The sequence below is a fragment of the Eretmochelys imbricata genome, chromosome 2, assembly GCF_965152235.1.
Source record: "Eretmochelys imbricata isolate rEreImb1 chromosome 2, rEreImb1.hap1, whole genome shotgun sequence".
Lineage (NCBI taxonomy): Eukaryota > Metazoa > Chordata > Testudines > Cheloniidae > Eretmochelys > Eretmochelys imbricata.
Window position 1 is genome coordinate 227,707,813 of NC_135573.1, and position 19,294 is coordinate 227,727,106.

Below are 19,294 nucleotides of genomic sequence, written 5' to 3' on the forward strand. Positions count from 1 at the left end.
CTTTGGATCAAGTTAAAGGATAAAGCAGGGAGGCTTTCAGGACTAATATCTAAGACAATAGAAGAAGAGAGGAGCAGACGCCTGTTCTCTTAGGGCTTGAGACACAAACTAGGGCAGAAAGTATCATCATCCTTTCTGGTGTGAGTTTATTTTAAAATATATTTCACACAGGCAAAAGTGTGACACAAGTTTTGTGATTCAAAAATTACTAGGTCTGACTGCTCAAGAAATTCCTTAAAATGCCATTTATTTCAATCTTTGCAACAAGGCAAGTTTAAGAGGAGTCAAAGAGTTACAAAAAATCTAGCAGCTGAGGTCCTGCAGTTCTCATAGACTTCAGTGGGTCTGAGTGCTCAGCACTTCTGAGAATCAGGATCTTCAAGTTTATACATGAACCCCTCATCACATCATTACTGGATAACTATAGAGAATGAGGAATTTTATATCTGCAGCCAAATCCACGTTTATGGCAGGAGACATCATTGCAGTTATTCACTAGGGGGAACATGTGTCCAGCTTGCCTTACTCACACTGCTCTGGAACAAATGGAATCCTTGTAGTGCCTCTTTAAAAAGCTCTTCTGCTAATTATGTGCCTGCACAGCACAGTGATCAAGAAGCTAACAGAGACTGCACTCAAAGCTCACTTTTCATTCCAGCAGAACAAGATTGCTCACATTTTTCCAACAAAAGGAAGCTCTGTACTTGTAGAGAAAGCAAACAAAAGGGCATACAAAGCATAAGGCTAGCCAGCCTTCTTGCCTGTCCTCCACTCAGTTAGCTCACCCACCAGTTTTTGCTATCTGCTGGCTATCCTTCAGAACACTAACTGGTCAGCATAACACAAAACACCAGCAGGAAAAGCTAGCGCTCTCTCTCTTAAGAGAGGGCCAGAGCTCTAGAAATGTTCCAGGTACCTAACACATGGGTCACCACTGGACAGTTATACACTTATTTCCTATTTTAAATACAGAGAAAGTGGTATCTGATGTACCAAAACTATGTGGTGACAACTGGAAAATGCTGAGTTTTTAATGGAGATCACTATCCTCAGAGAATGAAATACATTGCCTCAAGCCAATAACAAGGATGGGTCCTCCAGGGCCCTGATGGGAAGCCCAGTGCGTACCCCTCCCTGCTCCAAGACTGTGCTAAAGGTCCCTCTCATCTTTTATATCTATCTGTCATTTCTCACTAATAGGTATTCGACATATTTGAGTCTCTCCCCCAAGCAGTGGCCAAAGAGTGAAGTACTCCCACCTTCCATAGCAGCAGCAATAGATTGTGTCAGTTCTTCTACTGGTCAAAGTCATCTATTTTTTTTCTTGTGATAAGCTAGCCACAAATGTATACAGTATTCCCGGCAAGGGTGCACCATCAATGTATATAACTGCTGTGACAGGGTCGGGCCGGATGGCTACAGGAGAGTAATAGGAGGCAGATATATTAGCCCCAGGTTAAGTAGGTCCCTTTTCCCTGGGTATGGTAACAGGGAAGGTTCCAGAACAATCAGGAACCTTCTGGAGACAATTAAGACAGACAGGCTGATTAGAACACCTGCAGCCAATCAAGAAGTTGCTAGAATCAGTTAAGGCAGGCTAATCAGGGCACCTGGGTTTAAAAAGGAGCTCACTTCAGTTTGTGGTGTGCGTGTAAGGAGCTGGGAGCAAGAGGCGCTAGGAGTGGAGAGTGAGAATGCATACTGTTGGAGGACTGAGGAGTACAAGCATTATCAGACACCAGGAGGAAGGTCCTATGGTGAAGATAAAGAAGGTGTTGGGAGGAGGCCATGAGGAAGTAGCCCAGGGAGTTGTAGCTGTCGCACAGCTGTTCCAGGAGGCACTCTAGACAGCTGCATTCCACAGGGCCCTGGGCTGCAACCCGGAGTAGAGGGCGGGCCTGGGTTCCCCCCAAACCTCCCAACTCCTAGTCAGACACAGGAAGAGTTGAACTGGACTGTGGGTTCACGAAAACGGCCAAACTGAGGGCTGCCGTGAAGCTCCAAGGCGAGAAAATCAGCCAATTAGCGCAAGACCCACCAAGGTAGAGGAGGAACTTTGTCACACTGCATTATAATATTTTCACTACTAGTACAGTGCTCACTTTGCAAATATTTGTAATAAAAATAATATACTGTAAAAAGATTAAAAAGAGATAGTACAATCTACAAGTCAAAGCATGAAGGGGCATACCAATGTTTAGCATATCTGGCATGTAAATACCTTGCAACACTGGCTACATCAATGGCATGGGAACACCTGTTTTCACTTTCAGATTACATTGTAAATAAGAAGTGGGCAGCATTATATTGCGTAAATATAAAAAAAACTTGTCTTAGTGATTGGCTGAACCAAAGGTAGGACCGAGTGGATTTATAGGCTCTAAAGTTTTATATTGTTTTGGTTTTGAGTGCAGTTATGGGGAAAAAATTTCTACATTTGTAAGTTGCACTTTCACAATAAAGAGATTGCACTACAGTGCTTGCATGAGGTGAATTGAAAAATACTATTTCTTTTATCTTTACAGTTCAAACATTTGTAATAAAAATAACAAAGTGAGCACTGTACACTTTGTATTCTGTATTGTAATTGAAATCAATATTTGAAAATGTAGAAAACATCCAAAATATTTATAATAAATTTAAATTGGTATTCTATTATTGTTTAACAGTGCAATTAAAACCGCAATTGTGACCTTTTAACTCTAGTTAATTTGTTTTGCGTTAATCACTTGAGTTAACTGCAATTAATTGACAGCTGTAATAATTACCCAAAGGAAAAAAATCTCTCTATTCTAGATTTCAACTTTTCATTCTGCACTGGATAAGCATTGGTTATAATTGTGCTGGACCAGGAACTGCACAGATAATTAGTCCCCATCCCAGCCCCATGCTCCCTCTTCCTTGCATGAGGATGGGATGTGGAACAACTTACTTCATTCCTTTTCATAGAGCAGGCCACTGTCTTTAAGCATGCCCAGCTAGATACTCTGGCCTGCGAACAGGGAGTTGGAGTGCAATGGAGCCAGGGCTCTGGCTGAGTGAGGGTTATGAAAAACTAGTCCATTGCACCCAACTTTCTCCCTCCCTTCACAAAACCATAGAACAAAGACAATCACAAATCACCCACACCACTAAGTAAGCTTTAGATGAAGTGCTACAGTTGTTAGCCACTAGTATGCATAGATAGATGAGAATTTGTTGGATAAAAAGTTGACAATTTTTAAGGCTCTGGTCCTACTGCTCAAAAGAATATGTCACAGTGCCGGTGTGTATCTTTTAAGCAGAAACAGTAAGTTTTATATAGTATGTGAGTAGCGTATGGTTTGGGCCAATTCACCATTGCCATTAAATCTATAAAGACCAGCTGGTGTTTCATGGAAAACTGTGAGAGAGAATGGAGAGAATTCTTTGTCTTTTCCCCCCGCTACTATTGTATGGAGTCTCTCTTTGTCGTTTCCCCCCATTACTGTTCCATGGAGCCAATATGCTGATCCAGGATTAAACCATGTTGGCTCAAATGAGCAGTTAGAGGGAAAGTTATAGTTTTCTTATAACTCTTCCCTCACCAAGATTTCACAGTTGTCAATGGTACTCACTCACGCTCTGAATAAAGAGAAAATTGTATTAGGCAGTAAATACAAAAAAGACTTTCTTTTAAAGGTAAACCTAAATAGTTTGATAAAATATTTAAATATAAACTACATATGGGGGAGAGGGGGAAGCACAAATTGAGGATCAAGTGACTGCCAAACAAAACCTTGGACACAATGTCAGAGGCCAGACAAAGACTTCAAGAAAGCAGCAGAAAAAGTTCTGCTAGGCAGAAAACATGACACTACATTGCATTACTTGGATTTTGGGGAATGTGCTCACTTATCCCAGACAAACTGTGGGCTTCATACTGCAACCACCTACTTGCATGGCTAGTCTTCAAGTATGACTTTGAAGGCACTATTAACATAAAGGTGTTGACAGGTCCTGGCCCTTAGGGCGGGTTCTGCTTTTACAGGGAAGATGTGCATACATTATTTATGGTTTTTCAAAAAGCCCCAAACCCTATTATTTTAGATGCATTCAGAGTGAATACAAGCCAATCTAAGCCCCGGCAGAGTCTGTGTGCATGCATGCATGCATATACACAGGCTCACAATTACACGAGGCTAGATCATGCTCCCATTGAAGTCAATGGCTTCAATAATGCAGATTGTGTCCATACAGGCAAAAGGACTTCTGCTCACAGGTGTACTCATTACTCCTGCGCCAAAAATTAAAAATGCCGCATACAATATTTAAAAATTCTGTGTATTTTATTTGTCAAGACAACACAGTATAATCACACCGGTTTCAATTATTCTGGTAACTTATTTCAAAATACCTGTCAGAAAGTATGTCTGACAACAAAAAAGATTTCCTCCAAGAGTAGAGAGCTAAAGAAACCCCTACGACAACCTAATTCCTGTTTTTCCATTATGCTTTTGTTGGGCACCTGAATCTGGGTGTGTCACGTGCCAGCTGGGCACATCTTGGGGCAAAACTTTGCCCCTCTGGTCTCAGACACCCACACCCTCTCCCCGCAAGAGCCGAGCCATGGAGCGCCCAACTGGCTCAGACACTCACGTCCCCTACCCCTCACAACAGAGAGATCGAGAGAAACAGCCTGATGCAGGCTCCTGAGCTTTACGGAGTTTCCTGCATCCCACCTCTTTCATTCAGGACATGTTGGGAACTGCAGCTGCCCCGAACCCTTCAATTCCCCCTTTCCCCTGGCAGTGTCCTGTATTTGCGAGCTGGACAATGGGGCTCTGCTGGGTCCAGCAGACCCTAATGGCAGCCAGCAGCATCAATGCTGCAGGGAAAAAAGAAATTCTGTGCAGAACATTAATTCTGCACAAATTCTGCACTGGGCAGCGGAGCAGAATTCCCCCAGGAGTAATGCATGTAGTCTTAGTACTCTGAGTCAAGAATAGAGGAGATCAATTCCATTCTTAGCTGCATCACTCTGACTTCAAGGGGAGTCGCACAGCAACATTTGAGAGTTGAGCTCAGCCATCATGGAGAATTTTTAATTCTGGTTATATTGTATTAAGCATTCTCATCTGACCATTTCATTGTGTCCTAGGATACACCCTGACTTTTGTTGATTAAGTTTTCTTCTTATCACTGATCAAAACAACCAGGTATGTGACTGTAAGAGGAGTATACCAGTGGTCTCCAAACTGGGGTGCACACCCCCTAGGGGCTGCACGAGATGATCCCAGGGGGTGTGCGGCACCAGGAGTGCCGCCGGACAGCACTCTGCCGTTTTTTTTCTTCTGCAGCAGCTCTGCACGTCCACGGCTGGCGTTCCCCTCCGGCAGCCTGCCTGCGGTAAGTCTTCCGTTCTTCTTCCGTCGGTAGCGCATCTGCAGCAGGTCTTCCGTTCTTCTTCCATCGGCGGTGCGCCTGTGGCTGGTCTTCCAGTCTTCACCCTGGGGTGCACGAGCCAAAAAGTTTGGAGACCACTGGAGTACACTATCACTAGAGCCCTACATATTTTGCAAAGGAAAAATATCATAAACCAAAAAAAAAAACGTAAAAAGATAAAAATAAAAATAAAATCACAAAACAAAAGCCTCACCCCGCAGCAGCAGCTTCTGACCCCATGGTATGGGCCTGGCTCCCAGCGACAGGCATTGCAAACTAGTGCCTGGGATCCAAGCGCTGCTCAGATTTGGCCTGGTCACCCCTCCATCATCATGTAACCCTCCTCCCGCCACGGGGACATCCTGACCCTCCCCAGGGCTACTCCCAGGGGGACTATTGGGTGGTTGGGTTCAGTTGGAGAGGGGGATATTTAAGAGCTATTGTTCTGTGCTTGCTTTTAATTCCTAAAACCTTTCAATACCATGGAATAATTCTTAATAGAATGATGTGTATAGACAGACTGGAATTTATACACTATTCTTATTTATATATGGTCATTGAGGTATTTTATTAATCTAAATGTAATTAAAAAAATGAAACAAAATTTTTAATGACTAAAACAAAACACCACAAAAATTCCCCCAAAATCAAATGAAAAATAATAAAAAATAAAAAATTTCACAAGGCTTTTACTATAGCTTGTATGCAGCGAAGTAGCACTCTAATATAAAAAAGGAATGTCCAAACTACACAAACATTTAGTTTGAATGTAGCTAGATACATTTTTGTCTTGGATCTTCCTCTTTTTCACCCTCAATCTGAAGTTTAGGTGTTTTATTTCCTCCTCAGAGAAACCCATTTTTTCCTCCTCAATTACTTTTCTACGTGACCTTTCTACAGGAAGCACTCCCTAATAATTAATTAGAAATTATTTTTTAAATGACCAGTGATGAAATTATCCAACCAGATCTGCTGAAGGCAATCTAAGTAAGAGGATCAAAGTTGTGCTACTTAAAATGCAGATGATTTGTTTCCCTTGTTATGAACAAATAAAATGGACGATTTAATGAAACAGAAATCAAATTAAGCCCACTATCCTGATTTACTTTTTATGCATAAGATTATCCGCACTGGACAGAGTCTTGGAAATAAAATGGGGATGATTTTTAAAATTACCACTCAATAGCCTAGTTGTAATAAATACCATTCCTAATAAAAATTAGTTTTCATTCAGCTAATGATTTCTTCTGCAGTGGCTGTGATTTCACACAGGATGGCACTGTCTATAAATGAAGATGTAGGGTCCAAAAGCAAAAGCATGTGTTAGAGAGAATGGGATAGGACATTAAGCTATTAAACTAGAAATGTGCTGTATGTGATATTCAAATATAGCTAACATGGTTATTTCTAAAACTAATTTCTTTAGACACTTCAAAAGGCACTTGCTCTCACTGAGAATTAAGTCCACAGCACACTTATGAAATTAACCTTTACATTCTTCTTCTGAGTAAAGAAGCCCCAATTTTCTTCAAGTGTGTAAATGGCCACTTTTTATTCTGATAAGTGAAAAACTATAGGATTTTCTTGAAACTGGCAGCAAAAATTACTAGGCTGCAACCAGCATAAGAAATTTAAGTCTAACAAGAAGGTGGTGTTTTGTTTTGTTTTGTTTTTTTTTAAAAGGAAAAGCCATAAGCCATGAAAATACAAACTTAGAAAATTCCTATTTGACAATCAATATAACATCAGAAGTGCCACTCTATAATACAGAAATGCTATTTTTTCTTGCCACAAATACACAGGAGTTTAACAATTCTTAGGAATAAGTGAATATTACAATACTGGTTTTGAAGTTGCTAGGCAACACCAATAATTGAATGTCCATGCTCTGAGATCATACCTTCATTACTCTTCCACTCTTACAGCATTTGTTGTATGGCATTCAGAAGTAGTGTAGTTAAATCTTGCCACTATTTTAGTAACGTCATCAGTATTTGGCAAAGAGAAAACAATTTGGTTTGTTTCAGACCACTGACTATCAGAAAAATACACATTTTATTACATGGAATCTAAAATATTTCTGCCAAAAAAAAAACCCCAACCAAACAAACCCCAGCACCACAAATGTTATTGTTCAATGCATGACTGAAGTTTGAACAGAGTGCTGTGGTTTTCCTTTGTTACTTTTGTCTTAATTATATAAGGGAGAAACTGAATAAAATTACCTGCCTAATATTTAACAAAAGCACATACCATTTTTCTTTACTTAGTAATTTTAACAGCATCTGAGGTGGGGAGGGGCACATTGTATACAAAAGTTATTTCCATCGTTTCTTTTCCCCCCTGAAACCCAGAACAGAAAAGGCTTATTAAAGAAAATCTCTATTACACATAAATCAGTTATATTTCAAATGGGAAAGCTTGGCTCTGCCTTCCCCATCTCAATGTCTGATTCTGGGTTTACATGAAACAGTCCCTTTAACATTTGCTTTATCACATGTTATTGACTAATTTCAATAAATAATACATTATTATATAAATAATATTAAGTAAATCCATAAACCCCTGAAACTCTAACTCCTCCAGTCCAAAGACCTCAAAGCACTTTACATCCTTTAATCCATTCAGCTTCACACCACACCTGTGAGGTAGTTATGCATTATCTTTATTTTACAGATTTGGAAACTGAGGCAGAAACACATTAAGAGATGATTAGCACCTGAAACTCCCTTTGATGTCAGTTTGAGTTGCAGGTGATCAGTGGTTTCAGGATCAGGCCTAGAGTTTGTAGTACCATTGGCTAGAGTACCATATTTCACTTAGAATTATTAACTGATAGTTAGCCTATGTGACACAGGAAGAATGTCCTCATACTCTGAGACCCTTCCAGCTTTACCCTCGACACTTCCCCAGCTTCTATCCTCAGGCAGCTCCGCTACTCAGCTCCACTCCCTTCCCACCCTTACAGCTTCCAATACCTCCCCACAACATAACACCTCTGCCCCCGGCACCACCCCCCTCTCCCAGTCTCAAATCCAATGTCTACCTCCCCTCTATACCACACACATTTGTGTTGGGAGGCAACTAGGGAATAGGGAAACTGGAAGTCTGGCATCCTGAAAGGGGCAGACCTATTATTGCTGTGTACTGGCTGCAGTGTATAGCGGTTGTGCATTAGTGAAATCAGTATTGCTGTATGGAGGAATACAGTGTATATGACATTCCTGGTCTTAAAGTTTATTTCCTTGCTTTTGCAGTTTTGCATTAGATATGTTGTGTTCACCAACTTTACCACCACATTGTTTGGGCATATTAATATATTTTAGCATCAACTTTGTTCCTTGTCTGTCTTCTTTCTCATCCCTCCTTCGCTATACATCACCATAACATTCATGCTTCTGACTCATTTGCTATGCCACAAAATCCCGGTCACTATTGTTCCAGCAATATATATGGTATATCGGGACGGGGGGACCTTTCATATCACTTCTAGTTTTGAAAGCTCTACTCTGTACTTTAGAAAGTACAATAAAACACACATTGCATGTTAATAAAACACAACCACAAATGCCTATGACCCATGGTCTTAATTACACTCCTCCAAAGGGATCATGCTAGCCAAAACCTCCCTCAGAGAGCTAAACATGTGAAGCATCAGCAAAGAACTTCTCCCCTCTTCCCCCCACTGAAGCAGAGATCTGTCTACTACTCTGCAATTATATTTGCATCTATTATATTATGTAGGCTTCGTACACGATTAAAAAGCTGTTTTTGGTAACTGCCATTTCTATGGCAACACTCAGAAAGAACAGAATTCTTTGAAAGCAGTTAAACTGTATTCCTTAGTGTATTTAATCTTTAAAAGAGGAATTTAACCTTGACAGTTTTGAGATTAAAAAGAAAGTCAAAATCAAGTTGTCAAAGAGCTTGTAAACTACAGAAGTAATACACAGTGTAAGCTAGGAACTTTATAGAGGCTGATTTCCTCTTCACAATTTGCAAGAGAATTTCCATATGCTCAGCTAACCTGATAGTTCCTGGCGGTACAGTAGCCAGAATTTTGAATCTGGTTATACAGACTGGTTTAGCTTATAAGATATTTGGGGTAGGGAACAGGTCTTCTTGTGTGTGCGTGCAGTACCCAGCACCATGGTGCTCTAATCCTGGCTCAGGCCTTTGGGCACTACTATAATACAAATAGTTACCATAATAAGTGGACTATATTATAATCACATACAGAGAGGTTTTAGTATTCAGTGGGTTTTGTTGGGATGCTGAAAGACCAAAGTGTGTGAAATCCCATAGGAAGTAAACCACTGTATGTGCAGTAATTACCTCTTGCAGTCCAATTATCCTTGATTTACGGTACGTCTACATAGCAACAACACACCCGTGGCTGGCCCCGAACCATCCGACTCAGGCTCGCAGGGATGTTTCATTGCTGTGCAGACTTCCGGACTTGGGCTGGAGCCCAGGCTCTAGAATCTGTGAGGTGGGAGTATCCCAGATCTCGTGCAGAACCTGGAGGTTTACGCAGCAATGAAACAACCCTGCAGCCAGAGTCTCACAAGTCTGGCCCAAGTCAGCTGTTATAGGCCAGCCGCACGTTTTTCTTTGCTATACAGCAGTGGTCCCCAACCTTTCTGTTGCCATAGCATATTCATGTTCCCAGAAGAGCATGGCGGGCGCCTGACTACCAGCCGCCAAAATACCGCCGAGATGCGGCGGCATCAAGAAGTGCCGCCGCCGAAATGCCGCTGAGAAACTGTGGCATTTCGGCAGCTGGTTGTCCGGTGGCAGCACTCCTCGACAGCCGGTCGTCCAGCGGAAGCGCTCACTTCTCAGTAGGCGGGCACATATAAAGGCCCCAGCGGGCACCATGGTTTTGGGGACCACTGCTATATAGACATACCTTTCAAGACTATTCATATAAAATCAACAGACTTTCCAGAGAACTGTAAATTATCAATCCCACCAAAGATTGCAAACAATTCACTTTAAGAGAAAAAAATTCTAGATTCCTATCTTAATGTCTGAGATATTTTCTAAAATATTCCCCCAGGACCTATGCCTCACCAGATGTTCCCAGTTGTTCCTCTCCCAGTCACTTATCACACCAAAAAGCTCACTGCATCCACCACAGCTCTCACTAAGATACTTTTTGATTGGTCAGTATCACAGTAAATAAACCTGCCAAATACGTAAGACCTTATGTGGACAGTGTGATTTGCCTATACCTGTCACAGAACATGTGAATGTAGCAAGTCTCCTCTCAGTACAGCTGAATCTCCTAGACTCCCCATAAGATGTTTAATCAGGGGATTCACCAGTTGATTGCTTTAGAAATTGCAGTATAACAGACAGCTGGAATCTACAATAAGCTATTTTAATTCTTCAGTGCTCTAGAATCTTCCTCAGCATGTGACAGTGTTCACAGTAAATAAAAAGTAAGAATTACTTTACTTAGTAAAAACAAATAAAGGCCTACTTCATATTTATATTTAATGAGCTTTTCTGTGGCACTCGTAACACCAGTGTCTGTGCATTCATGTATTTATCAGCATAACACCCATTTGAGGGTAGGAAGTATCATCCTCATTTTACAGATGAGGAATCAAGACAGGATGAAACCCTGACCCCACTGAAATCAATAGACATTTTGCCAATGACTTAACTGGGGTGAGATTTTCAAAGGTATTTAGGCATATGAAGATGCACATAAGCACCTATTAGGATCATATGCAGTCAAAGCACTAAGCACCATACCAGTGTATAAAACATCTTTCTTTGTAAAACCATAAAGAGATCCCCAAGATACTTTTCTTCCTTTCACATTGCTATCCTTTACATTAAAGCATGGTTGAGTTTTCATTCATCAGGGAATGCGTTCTGTTCTCTGCGTAGAAGCTGGTAAGTTAAAGACAACAAGGTTATGTCCAAGATGTATGTTAAGTGTTCAGGGAAAAGGAAATACACTGAAACATGACACTGAGATGCACTAATGTTTAAATGAAACTGAATGTATGAAAGAGAACAAATATTTTACTAAGGGAAAAAAGGAAAAAAAGTTTTAACCTCCTCACCCCTGAATCCTTTGCCATTGCATCCAGGACAGCCACATGTGACAATTTGGGGTTAAGGTGTTAATTGGATGTACCAAAAACTTCACTGAGGGATCAATCCTGATCTCTACATTATGAACTCTGGAATATCTACTTATGCATTGCCACATACTTGGAAAAATTAGACACCAAACACACATTTACAAGCACTTTCACATCACACAGAGAATAAGACTTAGTACAGGGTGGGGCAAACTACGGCCTGTGAGCTGTTTTAAGCTGGCCCGCGAGCTCCCGCTGGGGAGTGGGGTCTGGGGCTTGCCCCGCTCTGGTGCTCCAGCCAGGGCGCCGGGTTGGGGGCTACACCACACAGCTTGGCCCTGTTCCGGTGCTCCAGCCGGGGCGCCAGGGCGGGGGCCACACCACACGGCTTCTGGAAGCTGCGGCATGGCCCCGCTCCAGGGCGCAGGGTCGGGGGCTGCACTACGCGGCTCCCAGAAGCAGCATGCCCCCGCTCCGGCGCTCTAGCAGGGTCAGGGGCCACTTGATGCATGGGAGCCAAAGAAGGGAAATGTCACTGCTTCCAGGAGCCACTTGAAGTAAACACCGCTCTGAACCTGCACTGCTGAGCCTCTCCCCACGCCCCAACCTCCTGCCCTGATCCCCCTCCTGCTCTCCAAACCCCTCGATCCCAGCACAGAGCACCCTCCTACACCCCAAACTTCTTATCCCCAGCCCCACCCTGGAGCCTGCACCCCCAGTCAGAACCCACACCTCTGCCCCAGCCCTGATCCCTCTCCCACCCTCCGAACCCCTTAGTCCCAGCCCAGAGCACCCTCCTACATCCCAAACTCCTCATCCCCAGCCCCACCCCAGAGCTCGCACCCCCAAGAGCACTCACCCTCTCCCACACCCCAACCCCGATTCTGTGAGCATTCATGGCCTGCCATACAATTTCTATTCCCCAATGTGGCCCTCAGGCCAAAAAGTTTGCCCACCCCTGACTTAGTACTTGAAATGTAAACTGATTGACCCCAAGGATTCCTCACTGAAACAAATAAAAACCAAAAAGTGAAGCAGAAGCCAGTCAAATGGTAAGAACATAAAAGTGGCCATACTGGGTCAGACCACTTGTCCACCTAACCCAGTATCCTGTTGTCTGAGAATGGACAATGCTAGAGGCTTCACAGGGAATGAATGGACCAGGGCAATTTCAAGTGATCCATCCCGTCATCCATGTCTAGCTTTAGGGATACCCAGAGCAAGGGGTTGCGTCCCTGACCATCCTGGCTAATAGCCATTGATGGAGCTATTCTCCATGAACCCAATTATACTTTTGGCCTTCTCAACATCCATCTGGCAATGAGTTCCATAGGTTAACTGTGCATTCTGTGAAGAAGTACTTCTTTTTGTTTGTTTGAAATATGCTGCCTATTAATGTCATTAGGTGATCCCCAGATCTTGTGTTAGGTGAAAGGGTAAATAACACTTCCTTATTCACCTTCTCCACACCATCATGATTTTATAGACCTCTATCATATCCCCCCTTAGTCGTCTCTTTTCTAAGCCGAACAGTCCCAGTCTTTTTAATCTCTCCTCTGGAAGTTGTTCCATACCCCTAATCATTGTAGTTGCCCTTTTCAGTATCTTTTCCTATTCTTTTTTAATGGGGCAATCAGAACTTCATGCAGTACCATGGATTTATATAGTGACACTACGATATTTTGTTTTATTATCCATCACTTTCCTAATAGTTCCATTGCACATTGAGCAGATATTTTCAGAGAACTATCCACAATGACTCCAAGATCTCTGAGTGGTAGCAGCTAATTTAGACCCCATCATTTTGTACGTATAGTGCATTACTTTCACTGAATTTCATCTGCCGTTTGGCTGCCCAGCCATCCTATTTAATGAGATCCCTTTGTAATTCTTCTCAGTCAGCTTTGGACTTAATTATCTTGAGTAATTTTGTGTCATCTTCAAGTTTTGCCACTGTTCACCCTCTTTTCCAGATCATTTATGATAACAGCATAGGTCCCAGTACAGATTCTTGGGGATCTCGCTATTTACCTCACTTCATTATGAAACCAATAATTTATTCCTATCCTTTGTTTCCTGCCTTTTAACCAGTTACTAATCCATCAGAAGACCTTTTCTCTTATCCCATGACTGCTTAGTTTGCTTAAGAGCCTTTGGTGAGGGACCTTGTTAAAAGGCTTTCTGAAAGTCCAAATACACTAGATCAACTGCATCATCTTTGTCCACATGCTTGTTGACACCCTCAAAGAATTCTAATAAATTGATGAGGCATGATTTCCCTTTACAAAAGCTGTGTTGACTCGTCAACATATTGGTATTCAGGTGTGTCTGACAATTCTGTTCTTTATTATAGTTTCAACCAATTTGCCTGGTTCTGAAGTTAGGCTTACTGGCTTTTAATTGCCAAGATCACCATGGGAACATTAAAAAAAAAGAAGTCAGTATTACATTACCTACCCTCCAGTCATCCGGGACAGAGGCTGATTCAAGCAATAAGTTACATACCACAGTTTGTAGTTCTGCAATTTCATGTTTGAGTTCCTTCAAAACTCTTGGGTGGATATCATCTGGCCGTGCTGACTTATTACTGTGAATTTATCAATTTGTTCCAAAACCTCCTCTATGGACACCTCAATCTGGACAGTTCCTCACATTTGTCACTAAAAAGAATTTCTCACATGTGGTGACCTCTCTAGCATCAGCTGCGGTGAAGACTGATGCAAAGAATTCACTTAGCTTCTTTGCAATGGCCTGTCTTCCTTGAGTTCTCCTGTTAGTGTTCCAATCTCCAGTGGCCCCCTACAGTTCTGCCTGTCTCTCTCTCCCTGTGTGTGGAACTGGAAGCTTTTCAGAGAATGCTAACATGGAGGCCTTGGACTTTAATCTCTTAAGTAGCAGCCTAAATTTGGCCTTTCTCCTACCTTTTTCCTATGTCATTTGTACCTACATGTACCATGACCACCGGCTCCTCCCCAGCACTGCACATAACCTGTCTAAATATCTCATGAAATCTGCAACCTTTACACCCGCTAGGCAATTTACCATGCTGTTCTCACAGTCATCACAAACCCAACTATCTATATTTCTAATAACTGAATCACCCATTGCTATTACCGATCTCTTCCCAATAACTGGGGTATCCTCAGTGCAAGAGGATACCATGCCACCATTTGGAAGTAGGGTCCCAACCGTGTCCAGTATGCACTGGATATAACCGACTGGGAGTAACTGGTGACACAAAAGTGGTGTTTGAGCCGCCCAGTCCTTTAGCTGGTTCTGTGTTGGCTGCCTATTGCCACAGCTGTGCCGTTAGGTTAGCAGGGTATTGCTGGAGCACTGTGAAGCTGGAAGGGGGATGATGTTCAGATCACTACACAACCTAGGGATTCCTCAGGTAGAAGAGTACCAGCATAAAGCAAGAGGAGGCAGGGTTACAGATCTCGCACAAATACTTTAGGCTCACTCCTCAGCTGAGGCCAAGATCTGCTCTGCGCACCTGGGCTGAGGGAATAAAAGGTGGCTCTAAGCCCTCTTTGCAACTTTTCAGTCCTAGTACGGGCTGGGGTCCTCTTTGGCCCCTTCCCCACAAGTAGGCTCAAGCCTGCCCTAACTTGTGCTGGCTGCATTGGCCCCCAAGGGCCGTAGATCATAGAAGCACAGCAGCACTCTGTCATACCCCTTTCCTCCACTCCTGCTAGAGGCTGCAAAGACAGGCTCAACTGGCTCTCTGCCATCTAGGTTTTCCCTCATGCTGGTGGAATCCCTCAGCTGGCCAAGTGAGCTGGCTTGACAGCCCCTTTGCATCACCAGAGCCATAATGAACAAAGGGCCTGTAGCAAAGGCCAGGATCTGACCCTCTAAATTCAGGAGATGGATTTTTGTTCTTGTCTTTAGTTTCAGGCACCCAGCAGTAGTTTGTGTTATAGACTCTCTTTGGAAAATTTTCAGTAGCTAATTATTTTCACACTGTGATTTGGAAATTGGGGTATATGCCAGAGATGAAAATTATTAAATATATTACAATACAATAATTTAAATGGTCCTTTCCTGACATTCTCAATAGAAGAAAACAGCAAAAATTTGCTAGGGCAAGGCTTAGTTTTTGTTCCACATTCATGTGTTTTGCATTATTACTGTATGCAATATAGTTGACTCTAAAAAGCTTAAATACTTCTCACTTTTCTGGCAGGGGGAGAGAAATATTAGACATGTTTCATCCTCTGGATTCAATAAATTTTGCTGGGAAAACGTTGTCCTAATACAAATCCAGTGGCTTCTAGACTCGAAACACAGGAATTTTCATGGCTTCTTCAGAGTGGAGATTGGAGAGATGACTCTCTACATATCGCAATGGCCAAAATTGACAGTTTTTTAGGTTGTTTGCCATGGGCAGTCTGCATTTTTGTTAACATAAGCTCTACCCTGTGGAGGGATTGGGGGGAAAACAGAGCATAGTTAAGTGAAAGCTGTTCCAGTGACACTGGTGGAATGGGAAGTCAGAAAAACCATTCTGATAACAATCTGCTTTATAAAAGGGAGTACTTGTGGCACGTTAGAGACTAACCAATTTATTTGAGCATAAGCTTTCATGAGCTATAATGTCTTCTGCAGTTTCCACAGTATGCATCCGATGAACTGAGCTGTAGCTCACGAAAGCTTATGCTCAAATAAATTGGTTAGTCTCTAACGTGCCACAAGTACTCCCTTTCTTTTTGCGAATACAGATTAACACGGCTGTTACTCTGAAACCTGTCAATCTGCTTTATCTATTTCATACTGTCCAAATAGGATGTTTCATTACTAAACAAATGTACTAATTTGAATGCATGGCATATTATGCAAATTAATGCAGCAGTACCTTTGAATACTTAATAAAATAAACAGCAACTAATTATGCCCAACTTTATTTTCATGATGGTACTCTGTACTCTTCAGCAACTGTTAATACTGGGAATAGCAGGCACAGGTGCATTAACATTATGGAGTCATGTCTTCTAAAGATATGCCAAAATGGAGGTCCATTATCTTTCTGTGTTGGTATTTATGGGGATTGTAGGTTTCTTCTGAATCTCAGACAACACTGGGAGTTACTTTTATTTAATATTACAGATTTATATTATAACTTTGAAAGTAAGGGATATTTGGAAGAAATTTATCAAAGTTGTCTTGCCATTTCTCTTCTAAGGTTTTCCTTGGTCCTGTCAGAATCTTGCAGATTGCTACATTTTTCTCTCTTTATACATAAAAAAACCTGAGATTTTAGACTGATTACACTCCTGATGGGCAACCCCATACAGCTCCTTGATTTCAACAGGATGTACACCCACATAACTGAAGGAAGAATTGGGTTCCCAGTGTTCTTGGCCACGACACTTCTGACCCAGGACTCCTTCCTGGAGTCTATTAAATGATGTTCCTATTCAGCCAGAAGTGGTGGGGTTGTGTACTATGGTCCTTGTCCCCACTACCCAAATGAGCTCTTGATCCTCCTTCTGTACCACTTCCAGTCTCTGCCAGCTAGAGAGATGAAGGAGTAGGACTTTAAATTCCCTGATTGTTCTGAACGACCATCAGTGCAGAAACACTTTTCTTATGGTTTGTAAGTCATCCCCCCACCAGCTTCAAATTCTCCAGCAATACCCTACTAGCCTCATGGCACATCTGTATAGGCAGCCAATACAGAATCAGCCAAAGGATTGAGAGGGCTCGAACAGCCCCTTTTTGTGGCACAAGTTACCCCCATTCAGTTACATCCAGTGCACACTGGACTCAGCTGAACATAAGAATGGCCATACTAGTTCAGACCAATGATCCCGCTAGCCCAGTACCCTGTCTTCCGATAGCATCTGGTACCAGGTGCTTCCGAGGGAATAAACAGAACAAGGCAGTTATCAAGTGATTCATCCTCTGTTGTCCAGTCCCAGCTTCTGGCAGTCAGAGGTACAGGGACACCAAGAGCATTGGATTCCATCTCTGACCATCTTGGCTAAAAACCACTGATAGACCTATCCTCCATGAATTTATCTAATTCTTGGTGGAACCCAGTTATACTTTTGGCCTTGACAACATCCCTGACAATGAGTTCCAGAGACCGACTGTGTGTGTTGTGTAGAGAAATACTTCCTGTTGTTTTAAACCTGCTGCCTATTAATTTCATTGGGCAACCCCTGGTTTTGTGTATTCACTTTCTCCACACCATTCATTATTTGATAGACATCTAACATATTCCCTCATAGTTGTCTCTTTTCCAAGCTGAACAATCTCAGTCTTTTTAATTCCTCCTCATATGGAAGCTTTTCCATATCCCCATTCATTTTTGTTGCCCTTCTCTGTACTTTTTCCAATTCTAATATATCTTTTTTTGAGATGGGGTGACTAGAATTGCATGCAGGGTTGAATGTGTGTGCGTACCATGGATTTATATAGTGGCATTATGACATTTTCTATCTTATTATCTATCCCTTTACTAGTGGTTCCTAACTGTCTATTAGCTTTTTTTTGACTGCCACTGCACACTGAGTGAATGTTTTCAGAGAACTATCCCCAATGACTCCATGATCTCTTTCTTGAATGGTATCAGCTAATTTAGACCCCATCATTTTGTATGTATAGTTGAGATTATGTTTTCCAAGGCACACTACTTTGCATTTATCAACAATAAGTTTCATCTGCCATTTTGTTGGCCAGTCACCCAGTTTTGTGGGTATTTAGTCCTTTATATGCAATAGTGAAAAACAAAGAGTTTTTACTGAACCACTATTGAGACATGGAAGTTTAGTCATAAATCAGCAGTCACCTTTAAAATCAAAATCATAATCTTTTACAGTAACTAGCAGTGAGCCATGCTATAGTTATAATGCAGCAGACAGGAAGGATTAGGGATGGACAGCTTCTTGTGCGGAAAGTGAATGAGTCAGTCTTCCCATTCTTCTTTTGAACAAGTGAAAAACAGAACAGTTTCTAGAATCACAAATCAAAACCAATTTCAGGAAGAACCTGAATGTGTTTTACTACTGCTAACTGTGCCATAAAAAGCAGGTCAAGTAGGATTTAAGAGAAGGATTTTCAAATTAGCTGGGGGTAAACAGAAAACTAGCTATTCCACACCTTGTGTAAAAATCCCAAAGTCTTCTCCATTACATTCTTTGCATTTGATCTGAACATAATAAAGAATGATATGCCTTCTGTAGTAAGTTCTACAGGTTGTTCAGAGTCTTTTCTAAATAAATCCTCTTAATAATTTTTTTCCTAACAGATCTTCTCTAACTGATTTTTTTCTATTAGGAACGACACTTGAAAACCCAAGATCCACCTTCAGTTAATAGAGGCAGGAGATAAGCCAAATGCTCATTTGAGTTAAAAATGGTTTCATGCTTGTTCTTCTATTTCTGAAATCTACAAGATATCATAATTTAAGACAAATCTCTCACCTGCCAGGAGCACCTAAACACTTTTACAGTCCCTCCAACTCAGACAGGACATTGGGCACCTATCCCACAATGCACTCTACCTGTACAGAAGTTGACTGGGCCAATCTATTTTGGTTATACTGGATCTATTTGGTCACACAGAAATAGGCAGCTTTGAGATGTCTGGGTCCCAGCACATATTTATCTCTCTCCAGAAATCCATACTTCTGACTTCCCACTTTTCTTTCTTTCTAATCTCTACTTTTCTCCTCTTCCATTCCTCTTTCTCCTCGTCCTGAAATTGCTTCTCAATCAGATAAACCCTTCAGGAGCCAATTAAATAATTCAAGGTGAAATTCACCCCTGTACAAAGGTCCA

General features: G+C 41.8%; 1 protein-coding gene across 1 annotated transcript in view; it reads right to left on the reverse strand.

Moving 5' to 3' along the window:
* The window catches only part of FAM171A1 (family with sequence similarity 171 member A1), a 139,141-nt gene that overhangs the window by 8,947 nt on the left and 110,900 nt on the right, over positions 1-19,294 (reverse strand). The window lies entirely within an intron of this gene.